This window comes from Herpailurus yagouaroundi, unplaced genomic scaffold (assembly GCF_014898765.1).
Source record: "Herpailurus yagouaroundi ecotype Mexico unplaced genomic scaffold, PumYag 28, whole genome shotgun sequence".
Lineage (NCBI taxonomy): Eukaryota > Metazoa > Chordata > Mammalia > Carnivora > Felidae > Herpailurus > Herpailurus yagouaroundi.
In genome coordinates this window covers 161495974-161518527 of record NW_024412376.1, presented here as the reverse complement: position 1 = coordinate 161518527, position 22554 = coordinate 161495974, and the positions used below count along the sequence as shown (strand labels likewise).

General features: G+C 43.7%; 1 long non-coding RNA gene across 1 annotated transcript; it reads left to right on the top strand.

Annotated features, from left to right (window-relative positions):
* The first annotated feature begins 17637 nt into the window (after window positions 1-17637).
* Window positions 17638-21329, top strand: LOC121038337 (uncharacterized). The gene is made up of 4 exons (XR_005794303.1): window positions 17638-17711; window positions 17831-17993; window positions 18110-18265; window positions 19395-21329. It is a non-coding gene; the product is annotated as an uncharacterized LOC121038337 (long non-coding RNA).
* Window positions 21330-22554: the final 1225 nt, after the last annotated feature.

Sequence of the window (22554 nt, the reverse complement as noted above, 5' to 3'; positions counted from 1 at the left end):
AAGGAAAGCAATGCTATGATCATAGCCCTGAATACATCCATCAGAGCACTGATGAAGCATCGCGCACAAAGCAGGAGCTTGGGACTCAGGGAGACCTGGGTCCCATTTCTGACTTTCCCTCTTATTCACTGCGTAAAATGGACAATGTAGGGAATCGCTGTGAACCTCAGCATTCTCTCATACCAAGTGAGAATAAATATACTCGCTAAAAAAAAAAGAGTGAACCATGATGATGATTCCCAATGTATTCTGTCCACAAAAGTAACAAATGAAACAAAATGCACAAAGGATATTCCCATAATGACTTTTTTTCCACTGTTCTGTTTTTCATGGTAATTTTTCTTTCTTAAGTTACTGATATTGAACTTATTTAACTGGATCTTTCTCAAACTTATTGATAATTCACTTCACGATATCACTGGAGATTTTGCTTCAATCTGTAAAAATAAATCTAATTTAGACTGGAATAGTTATCTCTGTTTAAAAATGTAGCCCCTTTGAGCATTGCATCTTTCTCATGCTAGAATGGGTAGACATAGCCTGGAGGAACTCTCCAGAACTCAGGTCTTGGTGGACCTCGGCAGTTGTCTGCACTAGTGCATATAACTGCTTTTTAAAAATTATTATTGAAGTATAGTCGACGTATGAACATAACTACTTTGTGTAGTGGTGTTCAGAAAAAAGATCCTTCTATCTAGCTCTGCTACTGACTGTGTGACCTTGGCAATGACACTGCCCAGTCACCACTTGTCCATTCCCTGAATATCATCTCTGTGTCAGATGCTGTAGGTACATCTGCTCTCATCTTCACAGCAACACACAAAGTGTATCATTTTACCCACTTTCAAATTACAAGACGCCAACAACATCTAACTGAAGCTCGGAGAAGCTAAGCCACTTACCCAAAGACACAGAAGTCACACATCACATTCGTACACAGCTTTGACTGCCTTCAAAGTTCCTTCTCTTTCTCTTGCACCGTGCTGTACGCCCTCATCAACTCTCCTGAGCCTCTGTGGCAACATCTTTTAAATGACCTGAAGTCGCCTTCTCTACTTAGTTGAGGCTGCTCGCACAGGCCATGAAACTGTGGTATATTACTGTTCTCTAATGAGATTATTAAAATAAAACATTCATAAATTTATCTGTATTCAAAATTTCATGGCATATTTTAGGAATGAGGCCAGCACTGATCTGGGGTGAAGAAAGTAATGGTGAGCGAGCCGACCTTTATTGAGTGCATACCAAGTGTTAAATATGTACCACGTTTCATTTAACGTAAATATTATATTATCGAGGCTAAGTAGTTGTCTGTGCAAGTGCTACGTGATGCTGCTCCAACGTAAAGATGTGGGAATCGAGGATCGGAGGAGATAAAGTAACATGTTTGGTCCAAGTGGCAGAGTTTGGATCTCGACCAACTTGTCAGATGTGAAACCCCACAGTCTTTCCAGGACAGCACCTGACTCAAGGCAAAGTGAGCTAGAAATAGGGTCTCCTGATGTGAAGGCCAGCGCTGGCCAGATGGTACAGAAAAGAATAATCTTTGGTTTTAGAATGGTCTTGTTCGTGGAGTCATCTGCGAGGGCTCCTTGGAGAGAAGAAAGAGAAATATGGCCTATAGAGGGCCGGTGTCTAACACCGCTCCAGGAATGGCTGCAAGATGAACTCTGGGAAGCTGCCAGGAAATACTGTTCCTCTCGGTCAGCTCAGGTACAATCAGGGTACTTTTGAATTCTGTTAGGACATCAGTGGCTGGACAACTTTGAACATTTACTTGGACCCCTTGAGTTCCCCTGTAAACCAGGGAAAATACTACCCAACTCTCAAGGTCGGGTATGAGGATCAGGTGGGTTAATGCACACAGACTGGCCGTTGAGAGATAGAGCTGTAAATGCCAGTCGCCTTTCCTGTTTCTCTGGGGGCATGTTTTATCTTCAGTTTCTCAGAGGCTTTCTGAAGTTTTGTCATTTCTCTGGCAGACCTCCAACTGGCCTGTCCTACCACTGCTTTCCTAGGTTTTGAAATAACCATTCCCTGTGGTTTGAGGGCCCCCCCCCCCGGGAGTCCAAGGGAGCGATAGTACCGAGGGGTATGCTACAAGAGACACACAGGGTATGCTCAGATAAGTAACATTGGCACACAAGAAAAACATCAGTGTTGATAAATTTCCTCCATGACCGTAGCTTGTAAAGCAGACAGACGTTGATGACCCTTAACTCCCTTTTCTGTGTCATTTATGTTTTGTCTCTTCTTTCCAAGAAAAGCCTGGCAGAGATGCCTCCCCAGCACCTTGGAGGGTGAGGATTGTACCCACCTTCACTCTTATTCTTGGGCTCCTCATCTCTGTGAGCGAAAGGATGGTTGGCATGATTCCAAAGTCACACCAAACCGGAAAGGAAACGATTTCAATTTAGAACATTAAATATCTATATATATCTATATGTATATATATATATATATATCTCCACAGGGGCTCCAGGAGTTAAGTTAACTTCTACTTTCAATGACCTACTTTGAATTGAGGCTGCCTTTCTAGGGGGCTGTCCTAATGAAGGTCAGCCAAGAAAGCCAGCAACCAGCCCGGCCTTTGGATTTTAGGAGCAAACAGTCAGGGGGTCCGAGCTCCGGGATGAGAAGATTGAAAACACCTAGTCTTTTAATTTTTAATGGGTAGGTATCTTGATTCTTTCTTCCAGCAGAATGAAGAGATCTTTAGAAACTGAGTTAAGGGAGCTGGCTTTCTTTATGCCGCTCGATGCTTATAGAAGGCCCAGCATTCAATGTTATAAAAACTTTTTTTTTTTTTTTTTTGGCGTGGTGTCTCAGCTCTTTCCTAACGATCATTTATGCCAGTGAGATGCCCATTCAGAGGGAGCTGGCCTACTTAGTTTACCTGAAGAGTGCGGACGTGCACAAGGTCCCGTGCTGAGATGCTGGTCTCCTGCGAGGGGTTCCCGAGGCGGCATTGCAGAGACGTCTGACAGCTGGTAATCCGTAAGGCAGTGGGGTGAACTGTTCTCAATGCTAAGCAGTGTCCTTCAGCAGAAAGCCCCTGCTAGGTCCGTTTGAGGTTGTGTTTCCTGTGAAATGCAGCCACAGACTAGGGTGGTGGGACCTGTGTGTGGGTAGGACTTCCTCTTCGGTCAAAGTGCAGTATGTGAAGGTCTCTCAACCCAAAAGGATGTCCTTAAAGATACACAGAGTCCCTTCACAATTACCAGAACACACCTACACGGATTGCTGAGCAACACTCAAGCATAAAAGGTGGGTTTTGCCAGTCTTGTTTCACATGCACACTGATTAACTTGTGACCTCATGCTGCAGTGGCTTCCTGAGGCCACACGAGACATGCGGACCGGATCCGTCAGGTGCTATGGTGAGAACACGGGTCTGGCATGAGAAATGCCTAGCTGCTGCTTCTTAACTGTGTGATCTCGGACAAGTTTCAGTTTCTCAACTAGCTTCCATTCCTGTGATTGAGGGACAATAATATTTATATTTTAGAGCTGTTCCAAGAAATGAGCAAAATAATGCAAATAAAGACCTGTAGCGAGATTTGGGGAACATATTTGGTGCTCAGCATATTTAATTTCTCTCTGCCTTGCTTCCGGTTCATTTAAGCGGGCAGTAAGTCATTGCAAATGCCTGGTGTAATCTGGCTCTCGCCATTTGACTCTCTGGTTTTGTATGCATCGATGTTGAATTCCACAATAAATCCCAAGATCATTGGTAACATTAAAGTAGGTAACATTAAAGTAAGCACTCTTTATCAATTAGCTTTTGTCAATCTTTTATCAATTAGCTTTTGATGCACCAGGGACTTAAAACAGTAGCCATTTTATTTAGCTCACTATTGTGCGGCTCACTTGGGCTCAAATGAGCCCAGAGCTCATTTGCTCTGTGCCTGTGTTGGTTTCCTGGGGCTGCCGTAGCAAAGTTCTACCGAATCGGTGGTTAAAGCAACACAACCATATTGTCTGCTTCTCAGTTCTAGAGGCCGGAAGTCTGAATCCAGGTGTCCACAGGATTGGTTCCTTCTGAGGCTGTGAAATAAGGCCTATTCCAGGCCTCTGTTTTTGGCTTGTAGATGGAGGTTTTCATCTTCGAATTGTGTTCTTCCCATGCCTGTGTCCACATTTCCCCTTCTTATAAGGATACCAGTCACATAGGAGTAGAGCCCACCCTAATGACCTCATTTTAACTTGACTACTTTTTGAGGACCCCGTCTCCAAGTCAGGTCACATTCTGAGGCACTAGAGGATAGGATTTTAACATATGAATTTGACTGTGGGGGGCACAATTTAACTCACAGCAGGACCTGATCATCTGGTCTCTACTTGTTGGCTGGCATGCAGCTGGAGGACGTGGGCTCCTTACCTTCATGTTTCCGTTGGTTGGCAGGAAGTTAGCCAGGTGCCCCAGTTCTCCTCCAAGTGGCTTCTCACCATCCAGCAGGCTAGCCCAGGCTCATTGATATGGTAGCCTCAGGGTTCCAAGTGCAACAGAGAGGGAAAGTCTCAGGCTCAAGTCTTTTCCAAGTCTCTGCTTGCATCCTGTTTGCCATGGTCCCCTTGGCCAAAGTAAATCACAAGATCAAGTCCAGAATGAACGTGGGAGAACATCACCCAAGGGATAGATACAGGGAGCTACCGTGGCTGCCTTTGGGAAAAAAAATCTAATGCTCATGTTGGAATCTAGTTAGTAGTTGGACTACAACAAGATTGTAAGTCTTGATGATACGAAAAGTCCCTCCTTACACATGCACCCCCATGTTTATAACAGCACTATCAACAATAGCCAAAGTATGGAAAGAGCCCAAATGTCCATTGATGGATGAATGGACAAAGAAGATGGGGTGTATATACATACAATGGAGTATCACTCGGCAATCAAAAAGAATGAAATCTTGCCATTTGTGACGTGGATGGATTTGAAGGGTATTATGGTAAGTGAAATTAGAGAAAGACAAATATCATATGACTTCACTCATATGAGGACTTTAAGAGACAAACAGATGAATGTAAGGGAAGGGAAACAAAAATAATATAAAAACAGGGAGGGAGACAAAGCATAAGAGACTTATAAATATGGAGAACAAACAGGGTTACTGGAGGGGTGGTGGGAGGGGGGATGGGCCAAATGGGTCAGGGGCACTAAGGAATCTACTCCTGAAATCATTGATGTACTACATGCTAACTAATTTGGATGTAAATTATTAAAAAAAAAAGTCCCTCCTTTTTACCAAAGAAGAATTGAAGACAGTTTGGTATAGTAGAGAGTTGTTAATAGTGTAGGTGGCTTTTATTCTACTCTGGGGACTCAGGGAAGACTCCCTTTGGGACGGGGTGATATTAAGGTCTTTAATGATGAGCTGGAATTTGCTAGAACTAAAGAGGGGAAAGGGGGGAGGGAGAGCAAGGGAAGGAGAGAAAGAAGGAGAAAAAGAAAAGAAGGGAGGGAGGAAGAATGAAAGAAGTAAGGAACGGAGCAGAAAGAAAGAGAGAAGGAGGGAGCAAAGGTCAAGGAGAACATTCAGGGCCAAAGTGATTGTCTAAATGCCTGGGTGGAAGGGACAGTATCTGTAGCTCATTGGTGGAATGTAAAAAGCAGAGGTGACTGACAGGCAGAACAACAGGGTGAATGTGGCACAGAAACAGCCCGAGAGACTGGCTGCGTTCTCTGAGTCTGAGCCAGCCACCCACAGGCTCCCATTCATGTCTTCCCTCTTTCTTGCTGTCCATTCTACATTCCTCAGCTGGAGGATCCCCTGATAGTCATCTTTGATTTGGGTGACAATTCATTCTTTTTTAGTTGCTTCATGAGTTCTTATCTCTTGCCCACCACATTCCATACCCCACCTGCATAGGTTATGGGGTCCATGGACCCTGCGTCATACTAGGGGGTATTGGGAAATCCTAGAGGAGTTTGGGTTTTAGCGGCCAGATCAAAAGTCATGAGACTTATCACTGAGAGTCTACCTGGATTTGGGCAAAAGACTTGGCCGTTCTGTTTCATATGTAAATTGGGGATGATGATATTTACCGTGAGCATTACATTACTTACCTCCTGCAAAGTGTCTTGTACTATGCCTGGCATTTAATTAGTATCAGTCCTTTGGTTTTCCCTGGGGCCCTCTTACAGTGCCACTACAGCATAATATGAGGCCACCAGAAATAGTACCTGGTGGATAGGTAAGTGAACCACCCCACCTATGAACAAAGGATGCGGGCTATGTGCCGAGTTGCCTGTGGGTCCGAATGGGACATTTCTGTCAATGCTTGACACAGTGAGTTTGTTGAGATTTCACTCTCTGGCTAGTCCACTCAGGGTATGGAGACCTTGGGTAGATTGTGTGGAAGAATTACAGGAAAGACCAACTCCCCCCCAAAACCCCCCACAAAAAACCAGAAAGCAAGACTTTTAAGACCTAATTATGTTCAAGTAGGACCACGGTTCCTGGGATGGAGGGAAAGAAGGCTCTTATTGGCTCTTGCAGGCCCTGCTGGGAGGCAGACTGCAAGACTGTCAGGCTTTGGAGTTACACTGGCTTTGTTCAAATCCCTCCTGGCTCCACTAATTGAATTACTTTCAGCAAGTTATGTAACTTAACTGATTTCTCTCATTGCTCACCCTTAAAAAAATGGAGCATGATACGCATAACCTCATGGCATTTTCAGTGCAGGAAATGATAAGTTTATCACATAAATAGAGGTAGAAGAGAAGGTGTAACCACATGTCAACCACCTGGAGCCCATTCAAACAGTTCACTAGATATTTTGTCAACTTCTATGAATTTAATGCACATAAGGAGAAACGGAAGTTTGTATCTATACTTTAAAAAATTATTTTCTGGTTTTAAAAAAAATGTTATTTTGGAACAATTATAGACTCACAAGCAATTGCCAAAATCATGTAGAGAGATCCCATGGAGTACCCATTACTCGCTTTTCCCCAGAGAAACTGGCTTCTTGTGAATAAACATTCCACACGGAAACAGGCTTAATTCTCAATTCGCTTTTCTCTAAGTGGAGACAATGTGTTGGAGAGGCAAAAACAAAAACAAAAACAAAAAATCATAAAGCCTGGCCTAACCACTTTCCTGCTTTTCTTGCTCTCTCATTGGTTGCAGTTTTATGAACAAAATAATCTCATGGGAATGCAAGCTGGTGCAGCTACTCTGGAAAACAGTATGGAGGTTCCTCAAAAAGGTAAAAATAGAACTACCCTATGACCCAGCAATTGCAATACTAGGTATTTATCCAAAGGATACAGGTGTGCTGTTTCAAAGGGACACATGCACACCCATGTTTATAGCAGCACTATCAACAATAGCCAAAGTATGGAAAGAGCCCAAATGTCCATTGATGGATGAATGGATAGAGAAGATGTGGTGTGTGTGTGTGTGTATATACACACACACACACACACACACACACACACACAATGGAGTATTACTCAGCAATCAAAAAGAATGAAATCTTGCCTTTCACAACTATGTGGATGGAACTGGAGGGTATTATGCTAAGTGAAATTAGTCAGAGAAAGACAAAAATCATATGACTTCAATCATATGAGGACTTTAAGAGACAAAACAGAAGAACATAAAGGAAGGGAAACAAAAATAATATAAAAACAGGGAGGGGGACAAAACACAAAAGACTCATAAATATGGAGAACAAACTGAAGGTTACGGGAAGGGTAGTGGGAGGGGGGATGGGCTAAATGGGTAAGGACAACTAAGGAATCTACTCCTGAAATCATCGTTGCACTATATGCTAACTAATTTGGATGTAAGTTTTAAAAAATAAAAAAAATAAATTAAAAAAAATAACCTCAGGTGGTTATGAAAAATTGCTGGTCCTTGGTAAGCATCCTAAACATCCTGGTGTTTGGTGTTTGTTTTCTCCCTTTTGTGGGTGGTGACTGCCAAGTTCAGACTCCTGTCGCACCGCTGGTCTCACGATCGTGTCAAGGCCTGACGTCAACCCTGAAAGCTGTATGTGCAGCTTGCACATACACATATAAGCCCCCAAACACAAGAGGGACTGTTCAACACGATCATGGTAGGTGTGTTTGTTTTATAAATTCCTAGTTGAGGGTACTGTCTCCTGTAATGGATCAAAATCCATGTACTTTTTATAAGTTATATGAGAGCTCCTGTGTGAGAACCTAGGTTAATTGGCACCAGCATTTATGGTTTTTTTTTTTTTTTTTAATAGCTTCACACCTGTTTATGTCAGGGCCTCAGGCAGTTTGATTCCAGGACCCCTGAATGGGGCTCACCTCATGCTAATTGCCTTGCATCCTACATCCTATCTCCTCTAGGAACATTATGAGCCTCTCAGTTAGCTGTGGTCTCTCTCACATGCCTCACTAGCACTCTGGAAAGGGGAATCTTGGTGTGAGCATGAGTTGAGTTCTGTGCTGGGTTTCAGATGTGCTCCATATCAACTGGGTCTATGCCCTCAGCCGGGCAATTTTCATGACTGCTGAGAAGTAGCTCCCTAGGGAGAACCCAACATATAAACAGAGTGGATATTCAAGCTCCTCTGGTGTCTGGGGAACTGTAGCAGGTGGGCTTGTTCCCATAGAAGGTCCATTCTCTGCAGAAAGGACCTTCAGAAGTCCCTGGCTTCCTAATAACATCCTATAGCAAGGCAAACCCCAATGTAGGTAGACCCAGAGCTCAGTGTGAGAGGTGAAAGGCCATTGTGAACATAACAAGGTTTCTGACCTTTTTGGATTTATTTTCTAGCCGAGTTTTGTTGCATTCACAGCATGGAAGTGACAACTAAATTCAGAAAGAGCTTTTGCCTTAAATCTCTGCCTTCACAGAAATGCTAGGTAGTTTATCAATTAATGAATATCCATTAAATATAAATTCAGTGTTTAGTTCACACTACTTTTCTCCCGGAAGAGCCTCATGGGACTAACATTAAGTAAGACCTCCTTGTTCTAGGCACTTTGCATAAATGCATAATTTAATTATCACAATAATGCCTCCATGTTGGCATCATTGTTACTGTTACCCACGTGAAAAAGCAGAGTCTCAGCACCACCAAGTTCTCACCATACTGGTGATAGAGTCATTTGTCCCCACTGTCTCCATAAATTCCCTCCCCGCTTTGGCATCATGAGGGCTCCACAATGCTGGTGTGTCTGTCCTGCCAAGGCTATGGGAACAAGAAATGGCAGAGGCTATGGTACTTAGAGAAATGCCAGTGAGAAAGGAATATGTAAGAGAAAGTGCAGCACATTGAGGGAATGATACAGGCTAGCAGGACGGAGAGTGGCCTGGGATGGATGGGGTAGGGTGTTTCTTCATATAAGGCAGTGTGAGGTTGAGTCTCTGCAGAAGTGACATTTGAGCTGAGGCCTGAGTGAAGAAAAGGACCCAGTTAGATGCAGCTCTGGAGGGAAGGGATTTCTGAGTGGAGGTGATCCCATAAGAGGTTGTTAAGGAAATGATGAGCTTTTGGGGGTGAGCTTCATATGTCTTATTAAATCACAAATTCCTTGAGGGGGGCCATTGTTGCTTCTCATCTTGGAACCCTTGACAACACCAAGAACCCACTGTGTATGCGTATCACCCAGCAGTTGGGTGAATGGAATTGGCTGTAGACTACACCTCTCATTTTCAAATGATAAAGTGGAGGGAGCCTGACCAACCACCAAGGCGAGTCAGGGGAAGAATGAAGACAATGGCACCCATTTCAGCCTCTCAGCTAAATCTCTTTAAAGACTGGCAAGGCTATGCCTCTAATGCTACATTTAAATGGCAGCCACAGTCAGCCATTTATCTTGAGCAGACACTTGTTTAGACAAATCTGGTGAGGAGTGTGACATCATCCACACACATACAAATCTGCCATGGGTTGTTTGCCAAACACTTTTGCCGGAGGTTAAAACACTGTGGTATTTTTAAACCATGCAGGCAAAATCACTCCCTCTCCACGCAGGAGCTGAACCATTGCCAGGGTTGCTAAATTGGCAGGGCAAAGGGCCCCACACCATCTGTCCTCACATTGGCTGAATTTAGGTCTTGAAGTGAGAATCGGATTAAGAAAAAAGAAAACGGCATGAACATCACGGAGGAATCTTGATAGGTTTCTCTTGACACGTGGGATGAGCCATCAGTAGGGGAAGCAGCGGAACAAGGTGGGACTCAAAAAAAGAGGAAGGAGGCCACGCCTAACACCAAAAATGGAGTCGAACCTTTGGCTTTTAAGTGGAGACAGGGCTTTTAACCTCTCATGAGCGCACGCACTCTCTCTCTCTCTCTCTGACTTTTTCCTTTTTTAATTTTTCTTTTCTAGGAGGAAGGAGAAGGAAAGTAAAATTGCTTTTCTGTCTTTAAAGCAAGTAGGAAAAACCATAGCTGGTATAAGTAGAGTAACTACACTTTTCAGACTCTTTCCTTGAGCTTTGCTTTTCTTCATTGGCCTTTCAGTCTATAATGCATCTATCACTCATAATTTTTATTTTTGGGACTCATAGCAGTGAAGTTACAAGTCTTGACTGGATCCTGCAGCTGGGAAACCACTGGACAAGGAGAAACTTTCCCTAGCCAATAGCTTTCCTTTTTTTTTTTTTTTTTAAAAAAAGGAAGAAACAGAGGCTCAGTGAAGTTAAAAGTAAGGACTGAGTTCACGGTTAGCACTTGTGAAGCTGGCAGTTCTGTGGCTTGGATTTGAAGGCTGGCGCTCTTCATATAGTCCATGATGCTATCCCTGTGCCAGGAGACTTCTATGGCTCTGGGGTTTTCTAAGAGGCAGTGGGAGCATGGTTCCTTAATGATCACACATTAAAACTCCTAAAGGTATTTATAGCGGCCAGAGGAAGGCTAGTGTCTGTTAATTCAGGATGCTGTAACGAAGTGCCATAGACCGGGGAGCTTATTGACAATGGAAACTTGTTCTTCATAGTTTTAGAGGCTGGAAGTCCTAGCTCAGGGTGTCAGCACGGGTAGGTTCTGGTGAGAGCCCTCTTCCGGTTGTAGGCTGCCAACTTCCGGTTGTATCCTCAAAGCGGAGAGAAAGGGCAAGTGACTAGTCTAGTAACCGTAAGAGAGCGCTAATGCATTCCTGGGGCTGCCCACCTGCTTGACCTCATCTCATCATCGTCACCTCTCAAAGGTGCAACCTGCTTGCACCATTGCATTGAGGGGTGGGATTTCAACATATGAATTTTGAGGGGATGTAAACATTCAGTCCAGAACAACTACAATCCTAAGAAGAAGGGTGTAAAAATGAAAGAGGTGAAAGAGAACAAGGAAAGGTTTTTTGAAATACATGCTCCATGAGGGTGAGGCTTGTCCCTGTTGGAATCTATCATGTGGAGCATCCCTGGGCACGGAGTTGTACTCAACGAATATTAACAAAGGAATGATACCACCTAGTTGGGGCCTGGACTTTAATCTGTGTTGTTCATGCTCTGTTCTGGCACCTGGGACAGGACGTATTCAACCTTGCAGATTAGCAGATGGAAAAGAGAAAAGAAAGGGCTAAATAGGCTTTTCAATTGATGCCAAATAACTTGAATACTGAGCCTCCGTAGGGTCAGTACGAGGTCTTAGATGAAGGCATGATCCCTGTTCTGAACAATTGCCCAATATGGATTGAATATATGCTAATAAATTAATGGGGAGACAGGGTTTTCATTATAGGCCTGTGAATGTATGTGTAATAGAATTTCAACTGGGAAGTAGAACCCGTTCTGGGGCGTCAGGGAAGCTGTTGGAACAGTTTGTGAGATGGCCACTCTATTTGGTTCTTTTTGAGCCTGGTCTCTCATAGCAACAGGTGTGACAGGGAGGAGAATGTGTAAGAAGCAATGTGATGGTGATTCTGATGGTGTTGATGGGAGACAAGGCTCAGGAGTAAAAGTGAGGTGTGATTAAAGAGTGAAATCGTTCAGCGATGTTTTGATTTTAGGGCCTGTTTTGGGTCGAACTGTGTCCCCCTAGAGATGTGTTGAAATTACAACCCAAGCACATCAGGATGCAAGTTTTTTTTAAGAAATGGGGTCTTTGCAGATGTAACCAATTTAAGATGAGGTGGTTTGGGTGGCCCAAGCCAAGGTGAAGGGGGTTCTTGTAACAAGAGGAGAGACACACAGAAAAGAGAATACCCTGTGAAGACACAGCCATGCACGGGGAGAAGATGGCCACGTGAAGATGAGAGCAGAGATCCAACTGATGCGACCACGAGCCAAGGAATCCCTGGGCTGGTAGAAGTTGGCAGAAGCAAGGAAGGATCCTGTGCTATAGGTTTTTTTTTTTTAATATGAAATTTATTGTCAAATTGGTTTCCATGCAACACCCAGTGCTCATCCCAACAAGTGCCCTCCTCCATACCCATCACCCACTTTCCCCTCTCCCCCACCCCCCATCCACCCTCAGTTTGTTCTCAGTTTTTAAGAGTCTTTTATGTTTTGGCTCCCTCCCTCTCTAACCTCTTTTTTGTTTTTGTTTTTCTTTGAGGGCGCACAGTCCTGCTGACACATTGATGGAGGACAGCTGGCCTCCAGAACCGTAAGAGAAGACGTTTCTGTGGTTTTAAGCCACCTAGTTTTTGGCACATGTTACAGCAGCCCTCAGAAACTAACACAGAGACTTAACATTTATAACTTTGAAACACCATTATTTTGAAAAACAATTTTCCTACTGTAAGACCTAGTTCCAAACCCCTTTTTATCCTCGTTGAAACAAAGTTTTCATAATATGATTTTCTTTCTTTCTTTCTTTTTAATGTTTATTTACTTTTGAAAGAGACAGAGCATGTGTGAGGGAGAGGCAGAGGGAGAGAGCGAGGGAGACAGAGAATCCGAAGCAGGCTTCAGGTTCTGAGCTGTTAGTACAGAGCCCGACGCAGGCCTCAAACTCATGAACCGTGAGATCATGACCTGAGCCGAAGTTGAACGCCTAATTGACTGAGCCACTCAGGTGCCCCCATAATGTGATTCTAAATAAATGATCTGATGGAACTGGAGAGTATTATGGTAAGTGACATAAGTCAGGCAGAGAAAGACAGCTACCATATGTTTTCACTCATATGTGGATCCTGAGAAACTTAACAGAAGACCAGGGGGAGGGGGAGGGGGGGAAATGTTATAGAGAGGGAAGGAGGCAAACCATAAGAGACTCTTAAATACTGAGAACAAACTGAGGGTGGATGGGGGGTGGGGGAGAGAAGAAAGGGGGTGATGGGCATGGAGGAGGGCACCTGTTGGGATGAGCACTGGGTGTTGTATGGAAACCAATTTGACAACAAATTATACAATAAATAAGTAAATAAAGAAATGATCTGAGGTTTTTCAGGAATACAAATATGATAGGCCATTTTCATGTGTTGTAGAGAGAGAGAAACCATGGCTTTAAATGCTGGTGGTCCTCGATCTTATGACCAGCAGCTATAATTTCTCTTTAGTTAGCCTTTGAGATAATGTATTCAACTCTTCTAGGCCTTCCAACAGAAAGACTGCCTGGTCTTCATGACATGCTGTACCAGCTCCTTCAGCCTTTGCTCTTGGTTACAGGGGATGTGGGGAAACCATCCCGGAGTCATCTTCCAGGACCCTACAATTGCTACATCAGCCTTTCGAGGAGCACAAGCACCGACAGCATAAACACAGTGCAATAAACCTTCTTTTGCTGACCGTGCGAGATTGCCAAAGTCCATTGGATTTTTATCCAAGTAGGTGGGACCGAGTGCGAGCCTTCAGCCTACATTCACACTGCTGGTCTGCACCTTGGAGAAGAAGGTAAGGAATAAGTTCACTCACACTGTTTGGATACCTGTATAGTCCCAGGTACTATGCTCATGTTGAATTGGGTAAGCACTTGCACTGTTTCTCAAGGTGGGCATCACCCCTGTTTTATTTTTTTATTGTTATTATTTAAAATTTTTTAAATATTTATTTATTTTTGAGAGAGAGAGAGAGAGACAGAGAGCACAAACAGGGGAGGGGCAGACAGAGGGGCACAAAGGATCTGAAGTGGGCTCTGTGCCGACAGCATCAAGCCCGACGTGGGGCTCGAACTCACAAACTGTGAGACCACGACCTGAGCCCAAGTCACACTCAACTGACTGAGCCACCCAGGCTCCCCATCACCCCCATTTTAAAAAGAAGGAGATTGAATCTCTGAGAGTTTCAGTATTACAAAACCAGAAAGCAGATGGGTCCAGGCTTGACCCAACTCATACCTGGCCAACCCAAAACCGTTCCTTGCTCTGCTTTTCCTCCCAGACTAAACTACACGTCCTGTTCCCTGCCTACCTCTCTTTGTACTCATACCAGCTCTGTGGGGCCTTCTGGATTTTATTGTGACAGAGGTAGGAGATAAAAGGGGGCAATAAAGCCCTCTCCCCAAGTCACATTCTCAAGGCTCTTTTCCTTCTTCCTCCAAGCCTGGTCCAGGGCCACTTTCCAGGCATGTGGTTCTCCAGTCCATCTTGTCCAAAGTGGGGATGAGTGTGGTGAGGAGAGAAGAGGGGAGTTTTCAGCTCAGCATTTCATTTAATAGCTCATACGGAGCTCAGTTCTCTTAGTTATCTTTGAGGACTCCATTTTGTCCTGGTCCATTGACTTTGTCCTCCAGGTAGGTGGAGTAAGGTGGAACTTGACCCTGGTCTCTGTATTGGATGGTTTTTATGTGCCGCCACAGGTCCTTTAGGCCATCTGTCAGGACCCAACTCTAGCTACAGTCACATTCTACCTGAGCCTCATCGGCCACCTCTACTGCACTTACTCTATATCTACTTCATGGTCTGCCAGCACGTAACCTGATATTCACCCCTTGAGCCTCTCACCTCCAATTCTGAGCACCTCACTTGCCTCTGAAGCATGTGGTACTGCAGTACTCACTTGAGCCTATGCAGAACCCAAATGGAAGCACAAGAGAGTTAAATACCATTGGGAATATTGGGAAATATAAGCTGGCAGATAAGCTTTTCCCTTTCATGCCCCTCCAGAGGACTGTCAAAGGCTCAATAGTTTTTGAGGACCTTAGGAAGATAGCACCATGTGATAGTGGGATGGAACACTTACTTTGGCATGGTACAAAATGCTGAGCCAGCTCAGTGCCATCATATCACATTGGGTCTCCTTCCTAACCTCACGTTCCCATTTGCCTTCCTCCCAGTTTCCCTAAGATCAAATTTTCTAGTAATGCTTTAAACTCTGTTTTTCTGGGGGAGCCAGGTTAAGACAAGTTTCTCCTGTGGTTGGTTTTATAGGATTTTCTCTGAATCACCTGGGACACTTGTTAAAAATACAGATTCCAGGGACCCATTCCAGACCTATGATTAAAATCTCTGGGTTTTAGATCTAGTGCTGTGCATTCCAAAAAGGTCCCGCTGGTGATTCTCATGCACATGACAGTCTCAGAATTGTGATGTTCCAGTGTTCCAGTCTAGGGTAAAATGAGGAAGAAGGATGGGGTATGTGCCCTCAACATCTTATTTGCTTGGAACAACTAAGAAATGTACAGCTATGGCTTGCAAACCCACCTCTCATCTTCCAAACTATGATACATTTCCTGCCACAGGTGAACAATTCCAGACACACATGACTGCAAAAGAAATCTTAAAGCCCATTCAAGAAAGGTCAGGTATGTACCTGAAGTCACCAGAGGCTACCACATAGGTTCAGGGCAGTAATCTCAGTGACATTGGATTGGCCTTGTGCCTGATTCCATCCCAAAGTTACCCATGAGGAATTGCTGTGTCTTAGTATGATTTATTTAACATCTAAAATCTGGGGAGGTGGAGGTTTGGGCAAAACTAAGACAATCTTCTAAAGGTCTGCACAACTGAATTAAGAAAGTCCCTACAGAGTTAGTGTGGGAGTGGCCAGGAAATTTCTCTTTGTGAGCAAAAGAAACGACTGATAGTCTTTGCAAGTGTTAGGGTCGTGAAAACAAAATTTCAGCCATGAATGAACTTGTGAGGGAGAAAATAATTATTACCTACTTCTCCCAAATAATTCACCCTCAAAGTTCAAGGGTCCAACAAGCGTGGCTTCTCATACTTGAACACATTCTTCACGTAGCAAGCAAGGCAACTGGGTATGTACAGGGTACATTTGCTTTCAATTTTCTCTTTTCTAGCTTCCTTTTCATCAAAACTACCTACTGTGGCAGGTGAAGAATGGACTAGGATGTCATACATAAATGGCTTCCAAACCCAACTTGGCTCTTCACTATCTCGGGAACATTAAGCAAACTATTCATTGTGCCCAAGTTTTGGTCCACTTATTTGGACACTGGACACTTTGTTTTAGCCTTTGTGGGTTGTGAGAATAACATGAGGCTAATTATAAAAGGGCATAGCACAGGATAAGAATTTAAGAAATTGTCATTAAGTTGTCATCGTCAGCTCATCATCATGGTGATTAAACTGGGACAAGAAGCCAGCAACAGTATATGCATCTATGGAATTATTGATGGTTTTGTGTTGATTTGTGTGATATCAATAGGACTGTGGGGATAAAAGCTGAAATAGGCATTTTTCCCCCCCACTCAGAATAATACCTTTAGCAGAGCAGAAAAAGAAAGGAAAATTGACTTGGTTGGTGGGTTGTGAGACCCCAGACTGTGCAGATAGGACTAGAAGTTGTAATTCCATGGTGAAGATGGGGGTGTCACTCGTGGTGGTGGGTGAACTACATAAGATTTAAGGCAAATTCTAAACCAACAGGTCCAGAGTTTCATGAACATATCATTCTGAAGAAATTTGAAAACATGGGTTCAGCTTCCAGAGGTGCTTTGAGGGAAAGCTTCATACTTTAGTTGATTGTTTGGGCCCTTGTACCTGTATAATACCTAGACTATATTATGCCCTCAGTAAATGTTAGTTGAAAAGTGAATACATACATATATGAATAGATTACTAATGGAAAAATAAAGCATGACAATATATATGACAGGTTTGATTATATTTCTGAAAATCTGTTAAGCTAATTTTGTACTTGGTATTCCCTGCTTTTTCTCCCACACTTAGACCCACCTGTCCCTTGATGGAGCACCTTCTCAAATCCTCATATTTCTCAGATGTTTCCACCTTCTAACTAAAATCTGCAAGGAAAGGTCAGGGAGCATTATTCAACATAAGTTGTGATGAGATAGTTAATTTTATATGTCAATTTGAATGGGGCATGAAGTGCCCAGATGTTTGACCAAACATTATTCTGGGTGTATCTATGAGGGTGTTTCTGTATGAGATTAATGTGGAAATCAGTAGACTGACTAAAGCAGATTGTTCTTCCCAAAGTGGGTGGGCCTCATCTAATCATTTGAAGAATTGAATAGAACAGAAAGGCTGAGTGAGGGGGAACTCTTGGTTTGACTGTTTGATCTGGGACATTGGTCTTTTCCAGCCTTTGGACACGGACTGAAACATTGGCTGTGCTTTCGTCTCAAGCCTGCCAACTTTCAAACTGGAACTTAAGCCATATGCTCTCCGGGTCTTCAGGCCTTTAGATTCAGTATTGAACTCCACCTTGACTCCTCTGGGTCTGTCTCTTGAGAGTTTTCTTAGCCTCTGTAACCACACAAACCAATTTCTTATCATCTATCTATCTATCTATGGAGAACCCTGACTAATGCATTTATGTATAAAATATTTGCATTTCGATAGGAATTAGAGAAGCAACAGATTTGACAAAGGACTGAGGTGGAGGTGAAGGTGTTGCCTTTGTGGGTAAAGAAGGTGAGAATTGTGGGTAAAGAAGGTAAAGAAGGTGGTAAAGAACTGAGATAGTCGATGTAACACATCCAACATCATAAATGCTCAGTAAAAACTTTGCGATTGATATGATTATGCTACAGGGCACTGCAGGTCATTCTACAGGAAACAGAACTCACTGTGGTTAAAGATATCTAGGAAATCTGGAAAGGAATCCAAGCCTGTCCAACTCCAAAGCCAAAGAAATGTTCATGGTGATTTTACAGAGACCCTGGAATTATCCATTATTTTGCCTGAGACACATAGGTGGGTTCCTATTATACATCCACAGTGCTTCACAGTCTCCCAAAATTTAACACTTTTTATCTCATTCAAACCTCAGAACCTGACTTGTGATGTAGATGCTATTTTTAATTTTACAGATAAGAAACCTCGAGACTCAGCGAAGTGAAGAGACCTGTTAATCATGCAGCTTGAATGCCGTGACCATGCTGGAGCTCAGACCTCATGACTCCAAGTCATGTATATTGCTCCATATCCAGGGGTGAAAAAAGGAATTTAGACTCTTACTGGAGCTGGTGAGACAACAAGCGTGGGTTGAGGACAGTTACCTGAAAAATCTCTGTCTTTCATAAAGTAAAAGAAACATGGTTTTGTGTAAGCAATGCAAACAGGAATATGCAAGTGTCATGGCAGAATGTATGCATGGCGTATCTATAATTACACAGAAGCTTTGCATTTAGAAATCGTATCATTCAACTGTTTTACTGCCTAAAATGCTTCAGCAGATTGAGATGATTTCAACCTGGTGGAAAATGGTGATCATCTTTCGCACATGTAAGAGGTCTTAGCAGCTCTCCCCTTTTCCTAGTTCACATTTCTCTAAGCCCTCGATTAATTCTTCCATTTGTAACATGAAGATTCCATGGGGCTATCACCATCCAACTTTTCTGGACGTGAATAAGATATATTTGTTTTACCTTTTTGCCAATACTTTGACCAGGAAATGCTTAAAATCACGCTACAGATTTTGCAAGCAGACATTGTCTGTTTCAGGCTCAGTGGCATCTATTGTCGGTAGACATAAACTTCAATCCTCTCCTTAAGACTTGCCTTTTCTTTGCCAGTGCGGTTGAATGTCCTATGTTAAATGACGTGTCCTGGCCCCTCTGTACCAGGTTGGGTGTGCAAGGGCACAGATAAAAACTGTCATTACTTAAAAACAAAACAAAACAAAACAAAACTGTCATTACTTGTTAGTACTGTAAATTTCCAAAGGCTGCTTGCCCTTGCCATGTTCTATGCTAGATGTCAGCAGGATGAATCAAAACCCATCCCTGCCTCTCAAGGAACTTACAGTGAGGTGAAAGACCAAAAATAAACAAATTGTTTGGCAAATGAACAAACAAGAGATACGCACAAGGGGTGTTGGGGTGAAGCTGGTAATATGCAGGAGTTGATCATAATAAAAGCTCACACCTTGCTTGCCATGGGCCACCATAATTAGGGCTTTGCCTATATTAGCTCTTTTGGTCCTCACAATAACTCTGCGAGTTAGCCTATCTCTAGTAGATTACTATAGTCTTCATTTTATAGATGGGCACACTGAGGCATGGAAAAGCTGAGGGAGCATAGAGGTGTGTGAGCTGAGAGTTGAATCCAGGTAGATTGGCTCATCCACTTAGCTGCTATCCTATACTGTCTCAGCCTGTGGTCAGGGGCAGGAGGAGCTGTGAACCAGTCGGAGGAGGTGGGAAACACATTCGATGCAGACAGAATTGCCTATTCAGAGGCATAGGAGACTGGGAAGATGAGGCCGAGATGAAGGCCTGCAGCTTGGGATGCCTGTGGCACACGGGTATGAAGACGCATATGCCAAAGGTAAGGCTAGACATATGAGCATATTCATCTTGCCCCTTCCAGGTGAAGACTTCCCTGTTTTGTTCTGGAGACACAAGGAAGCTGTTGAAGCATCTTAGGTATGGACACGTCATGACCTGATACCCATTTTCTGTGAGGTCATCTGGGGGAAGTGTGAAGGAGAGTATCTAGAACGTCTAGTAGAGTATCTGGAGTATCTGGAGTATCTAGGAGTGTATAGGAAAGCATATATTTCGAGAAGGGAGAGGGGACCCAAAGCAAAGCTACCAGAGGGGAGCCTCTCACAATTGTCTACGTATGGAGGGAGAGAAAGATGAACCGGAAGGCTTTTAATTGATAAGCTGGACAGGTGAAGAGAAAGGTGCCGAGGACTGTGGCCAGGTTGGATGTGTCTATAGGAACGTATGAGATGGCGCGGGGAGGAGGAAGGTAGCCCTGTTTTGGATGTTGAAGGCTCGAGGTACTTGGGATGTATGCTTGGGATGCTGCATGCACGTTATGGATTAATAGGGTGGGGATCAGCACCTGGAGAGAGGGGCTGACAGGTAGCACTGTGGGTAGAAGTGACGGGGGGCTTCTCACAGCAGTGTTTAGTGTATGGGAAGCTGGCAATTTCTCAAGGAAGGAGGTGCTGTAGGAGCTTCTGGGGGCAGCCAACGTCCTCAATGTTATCCACTCCCACCACCATTTCTTGGATCTGAGTCTGGAATTCTGTTTCCAGCCATGCCTTTACTCTTGAGTTGTGGAAGGTATCAACCCTAATTGAATTATTATTTAATAAAACATCTAGAATAGTGCCTGGAATGTAGTCATTACTGCACATAGTCTGCTGTGCAAGTGCTTATTAAGCAAAACAGGTGAAGGAACTCCCACTTAGCAGCTTGAGGTCTTTCTTCTTGCTTGATACACATAGGGCTTTGGGCAGGAAATAGAGATGCCTGAGGAGGACCAGCATCTTAGAAATAGGCTGAAGAAGAGTACAAGAAGGGCCATCCAAAGACTAAGCAGAACATCAACGAAAGCTTGTGTCACGCCAGGCTCATTTCTTCAAGAAGGTGGTGTCCACAGGGCGGAACGCAGGCAGCAGCACGATTAAGTGAAAGATGGCAAGTGTTTTATTAGGTCTGGAATCCATCTCAGAGATGAAAGTTGGCATGTGCCTTGTGGGATTGTTAATGGTAATAGTCTCAATGTTTATCTTTTAGACCTGCTGCATTCAATTTGGAACCAGGAGCCACAGGCGTCACCTAAGCCACTAGCCCACATGTCTTAAGTGGCTACTTTCCATTTCATGAGGTGTTTCAATAAGGATTTAATGAGTGTCTGATGTGTGCCAAACAAAACAGACAATGTCTTACAGGAGACACAGATGTTTATGTGTATGTTTAATGTCAAAACATGTGTAGCCTGTGCTCCCTGCTATGTGCTCTCATGGTTCTTGCCTGAAGTCCATTTGTTTTCTGCAATTCTGAACTTCTTAGTATAATTGATGGAGAGAGACAATGAAACTATACAGCTCCTCCAAGGAGACTGTAAGCTCCAAGATAGCAGGGTTGTCTGGGTCTGCACATCCACATGTCCAAGAGCCTGGCACATAAACACATACGGAATAATGATCACAATTTCAGGAAGTGCAATGAAGAAATGGTACAATGTCCTTTGAGAGTAGGTAACTGGGGGGATCTTATTTAAATGAGAGGGTATTCAGACCAGAGAAAAATTCCGTAAGGAAATGACAGCTAGAGTGAGAGTTGCAAGAAGAAGGGGGGGAGGTAGCTAGAGAAAAGAGGGGAGGGCCTTTGAGGGAGCGGGGTGGGGGAAGATCCCCAAGTGAACAGAGTTAGCTGCACTCTGTCTCATTTCACACAGTGGTTTCCTTTAAGCTTCTGTAAAATGCCATTTCAGGAAATCATGTGTTCTGTTTTTTAAAATGACTCATAAAAGAGCTATTTTGTTGTCATTGGCATTAAAAATAAATTCAGAATAAAATAACTTGGAACCATGTTTATTTTCATTCTTGAGTTTTTATATAAAATGATGGAACTGCACGTTTAATTTTTCTTCTGCTGTTTTACAAATGGATTTTTTTTCTTCTTGCTGGCTGATGTCAGCTGCCTACCCTGAACCCCTGGGGACGGTGCTGCCTTTGGGTCTGTTCCCTCCCTCACCTGATCAGTCATATTCTGGAGGAGATCTGTGTTTATCTCCCAGGTTGGGCAGGGAGGATCCGCCAGGACAGCACAGCCACTCCCAACTCCAGAGAGGACATATCTGCTCAGGGCAGCTGAGAGGCAGTCAGAGCCTCGGTACACATGGAGTCTAGGCTCCCTGTTCCTGACATTCCAGACACTCTACTTCCTGGCTGTGGGGTTGGGGAAGAGTTAACTCTCTGAAGCTCAGAGACGTAAATGACATGATTGCATAGTGCCAGGTAAACTATTTGGCACACAGTTGGTTTGCAGTGTGTATGAACAAAAACAGACCTAGTTAGTCCCTGCTGGTTTTCTTACCTGTCTTAAATTCATCTCTAAATGTATCCATCTGGATTTGAGACTCCGTAGTCCCATGAAGAATGAAGGGAACTCCCTATAAACTTATCTGGAAGGACACAGGTGCCAGGTATTATATACTTGATCAATGGAAACGCTTCTGGGGTCAGAAATTGAGGGCATCCTCAATCAGATGGTATTTGCCACGCAGATTTATTCTTCAATATGAGTCCGTGGGGGGCTGGAGGAGAGGCTTCGGGAAGAGGGGTTAAAGTCTAGTGAATGGAAGACTCGACGGAACATTCTCCTTGGTGCATCAAGGGCTCTGGTGTCTCAATGAGACCAAGGTGGTCAGTGTGGCATCTAAGTGTAGAGAGAACAGGATGCTTTGGCTCCAGTGTGGGAAGCAGGTGCAAAGGAAGCACCTTCATAAAGCAAAGAACCACCAATAATAATAGGGTGGAGGGAATGGGTCCGGAGGCTGAGCCTCCTTCTGT